The sequence below is a fragment of the Gossypium arboreum genome, chromosome 11 (assembly GCF_025698485.1).
Source record: "Gossypium arboreum isolate Shixiya-1 chromosome 11, ASM2569848v2, whole genome shotgun sequence".
In the NCBI taxonomy this organism is placed as follows: Eukaryota; Viridiplantae; Streptophyta; class Magnoliopsida; order Malvales; family Malvaceae; genus Gossypium; species Gossypium arboreum.
The window spans coordinates 38104838-38109646 of NC_069080.1; positions in this window are offsets into that span (position 1 = coordinate 38104838).

Here is a 4809-nt window from a genome sequence, read left to right on the forward strand (position 1 = left end):
CAGATGAAGTAGAGAGTAATGCGCTAGCTCGGCTGAAGGGCAGCGCCGATGAAAACCCACCTCCTCTTGTTGGTCGGGGAGGAGGAGAAAGGATCGGAAGCCTTTCTCCAAATGATGAGTGCATGGTACTTGAGTTCGTTCAGACGAACCCAAATGTACGACCTCCCCACCTCCCCAATTCCTCAACCTATGCCTCCAATGCCTCAAGGAGTGGATATGATAAAATTTCATAGAACCCCCGTTGATAGAATTCGTAAACAAGGGGCTGAAGAATTTAGAGCAAATATTGATGATGATGCAGAGAAAGTAGAGTTCTGGCTTGAAAATTTTGTCCGGGTATTTGATGAATTATCTTGTACACCTGAAGAATGTTTGAAATGTGCTACATCTTTGTTGAGAGATTCAGCCTATAATTGGTGGAAGACTTTGATTTCAGTGGTACCGAAAGAGAGGATAACCTGGGAATTCTTTCAAGAAGAGTTTCGGAAGAAATATATTAGTGAAAGATTTATTGATCGAAATGTAAAGAGTTTTTGAGTGAAGCAAGGTAATATGACATCTCGAATATGAAAGAGAGTTTGTTCGATTAAGTAAGTATGCCAGGGAATATGTTCCTACAGAAGCCAAGATGTGCCGACGATTTGAAAACGGGCTTAACGAAGACATTAAGGTATTTGTTGGGATCCTTGAACTAAAAGAAATGGTGGTACTTGTCGATTGAGCTTGCAAGGCTAAAGAATTACTGAAGGAAAAGAAAAAGGTAGAATCTGAAACACGAAATTGGAAGAAAAGACCAATGAGTAATGCACCCTCACCGCAAACCGGAAAGTCAAGAAATATGAATCCTCGTTCCCAAGTTTCAGCTGGGCAATCATATGGAAATTTTAAGAAGCGAAATTTGGGTCCTAAATCTCGGACTACTTCATGCTAGTGTGGGAAATACGAGATTTGTTAAACCCGAGTGCCGGTGTGGTAGAAATCATTTTGGTCCGCAAGAGTAAATGAATATTTTCGATGTGGTTCTCCAGATTATTTTATTAGAGACTGCCCAGAGAGAGCTGAGAAAGAAAAATTTCAGAACGTAAAATCTAGTGGTGCAGACTCGAAAGGAAGGTATCCGAGAAAAGCTGGAAGTGAAACAAGCAGAAGAATGTAGCCGAGATGCAGCAGTTAGATCTCAAGGAAGAGCTCCGCTAGAACTCGTGCTATTAAAGCGCGTGAAGATGCTTCCTTACCGATGTGATTACCGATACATTTCTCTTTATGATACTAATGTTATTGCTTTGATTGATCCGGTTCTACTCATTCATATGTATGCATAAAAGCGGTGTCTAGTATGAATATACTGTTGAGAACACAGAATTTATGATAGAGTGTCGAATCCACTAGGCAAATGCGTGATAGTTGATAAAGTAAGTAAGAAATGCCCTTTAATGATTCGGGTCATTACTTTCCGCCGACTTGATGTTGTTGCCGTTTGATGAATTTGATGTTATTTTGGGTATGGATTGGTTGACATTGCATGATGCTATAGTAAATTGCAAAGAAAAGGTTATAGAATTAAAATGTGAAAGTGGTGAAATCTTGCGGGTTGAACCAGACAAATCAGAGGCAATATTTAGTATGATTTCTTCGATGTCGGCTCAGAGATATTTGAGAAAGGGTTATGAAGCTTATTTGGAGTATGTAATTAATACAAAAGAAGTTGAAAAGAAAGTTGAATCAGTGCCGGTTGTGTGTGAATTTGCGGACGTATTTCCAGAAGAATTTCCGGGTTTGCCTCCAGTCAGGGAAATAGAATTTGGTATACATTTGATACCAGGAACAGCTCCGATCTCGATTGCTCCATATAGAATGGCACCAACAGAGTTGAAAGAATTAAAGTCGCAGTTGCAAGAGTTGACTGATAAAGGCTTTGTGAGATCGAGTTTTTCACCTTGGGGTGCTCCCGTGTTATTTGTGAAAAAGAAGGATGGTTCTATGAGATTATGTGTTGATTATTGGCAGTTAAACAAGGAATATCCTTAAAAGGGGGGAGAGTTGTAATATCCTGAATTAGGGCTTCATCGGAATAGTGGTTTTGTGACCACAAATTCGAGATAGAAATAATAATTTTATAATTATTTTGATGATTATGATATGATTGCATGATTGTGTGAAAATTTCGTGATGAAATTCTATGCCTAAAGTGCTTAAATTGAAAGTAGGGACTGAATCGAATAAGTTGCAAAACTTGCATTCTAGAAGTTTTAGTATGAAATTGTTTTGGAATATTAATGAGGAGGTCTTAAATAGCAATTTGACCAATTTTAAGTTCATGGACAAAATTAGGACATGGAAGGAATTTTGGAAAGTTTAGTTGTAAGGGTATTTTGGTCATTTAGTTATTAAAATGAATTAAAAACAAAATTAAAAGCCAATTTTGTCCATCTTCTTCATTAGGCCGAAATTTCAAGGGTTCTCCATAGCTAGGGTTTGTTTCAAGCTTCCAAGCTCCATAATCAAGAAAAACGAGATTCAAGTCGCGATCGAGGAAAAGAAAAGATTGTGGACTAAATTGCAAAATCTTTATATTTTGGTACCAAGGTAAGTTCATATGTAAATGTAGTAACATAATTGTCATTTTAAGCAATTTAATGTTGTTTATATGATATGATGCTGATTATTATCATGAAATATTATGCTTTGTGGTTATTGTTGAATAATATGTAATTATGTGAATTACTTGAAGAGTATGAACTATCACCGAAGTACCGATTTCGATATTCCGTGGAAGACGGCAAAGATGTGTGATTGAGGAAAACGCCCGTTTGAACCTTAGGAATAGATTAGGATACAAGTGACATGTCATTAGGATGGTTGAGCATCCGAACTCGTTGAGTTGAGTCCGAGTTCACTTATGGATGCGAATGTCCGAACTCGTTGAGTTGAGTCCGAGTTCGTGAAATGTAACTAGGCATCCGAACTCATTGAGTTGAGTCCGAGTTCACTTATGGATGCGAATGCCCGAGCTCGTTGAGTTGAGTCCGAGTTCACTTATGGGCGGGTTACATGGTAGCTTGATTACATATGAGGCACTTATCTGCAAATTATCCGTGTATCCGAGTTGTATTCCGATGTGTTCAACGGGTGAAATTTCTAGTGAAATGGAAGAACACTTAAGATGCAAGCGACGTTTTAGTAAGTGTTGTGAAATGGACACTTTGGACAGGTATGTTCTTAACCCTCGGGTTGAAAATAGATACAACAATGATAAGGTGGTAAGATGAGGAATGATGTTTAGAAATGTGATATATGTTTTGGTGATACCATTCTAAAGTTGTTTGGTATATTTGTATTGTTATGTTACTTGTTATTTACATATGAACTTACTAAGCACTTATGCTTACTCCTCCTCTTTATTTTCTGTAGTTTTGAACAAGCCAGCTCGGGAATCGGGACGGTCGAAGGGTCGATCACACTATCCAAAGGACTTTCATCTGGGTAAATGGCTTGTAAAACTTAAGTATGGCATGTATAGCAATATACTTATTTTGTGTAAATAATTTTATGATATGGCCATGTTTGGTTGAGAAAATGTTTGATATTGATAAGTCATGGTGATGGCTAATTTAGATCATGTTTGATATTATGGAAGTTTAATAGGTTATCTAGTTCATAAAAATTCATGGAAAGATGAAACTTGCCTTAAAAAGAATATTACTGCAGCAATGACATGAATTTGAAAAATCACTAAAAATAGTATAAATGGAACTAAATAATGAGTAAGTTATGAAATTGAAGCTTAATGAGTCTATTTTCATGTGGATTGAACAAAACAGGCATATAAATTATATTTTATGAGATATTTAAACTTTTGTGAAACAGGGCCAGAGTGATTTCTGGATCCCATGTTCTGACTTTAAAAATTCATAATAAATTTTACAAAAATAATTAGAAGTTTTTCTTTATATTTACAGGTTCTTTATTGAGTATAGTTTTAAGAGAAGCAAACCTCATAGTCATTTAATTTCTGTATGGAGAAATATATGATTCGTAATACACAGAGGTCAGAGCAGTCGAACCCTGAAATAGGGGAGACTTTAACTAATAAACTGTACTAATTGGCCCAACCAAAAATTCTAGAAAAAAATTAGTAAATATATATATGAGTCTAGATTTAGGAAAAATTTACGAATCTAGATTTCGAGTTTCGTAACTCGATATATGATTTTTCTTGTAACTGTGACGCTGGTAGTTAGAAAGCTGTGAATGTAGAAATAAATGATTTGAAGTTCTTAATTTGATAAATATTGTTCGGTAACCCCTCAAGCTCGACTCTGGCGATGGTCTCAGGCGTGGGGGCGTTACACAAACCGTAAAGGGACTTTCTCAGCAAGCAAACATAGTCCTCTTTTTCTGAGACTATAAAACCCTCTGGTTGTTGCATGTAAATATCCTCCTCAAGTTCTCCATTCAGAAATGCAGTTTTTACATCTAACTGCTCAAGCTCCAAATCATGCTTGGCCACAATACCAAACAAAGCTCGAATCGAACTATGCTTAACAACTGGAGAGAACACATCTGTGAAGTCCACTCCTAGAATTTGATTGTAACCCTTTGCAACAAGCCTTGCTTTATATCTGGGTTCTTCAACTCTTAGAGTCCCTTCTTTCTTTTTAAACACCCATTTACAACGAACAGTCTTTTTACCTTAAGGAAGTTTCACAAGGTCCCATGTTTTGTTTTTGTGGAGTGATTCCATCTCTTCTTGCATAGCAAACATCTACTTTTCTGAGTCTTCACAGCTAACCTCCTCAAAATAATTAG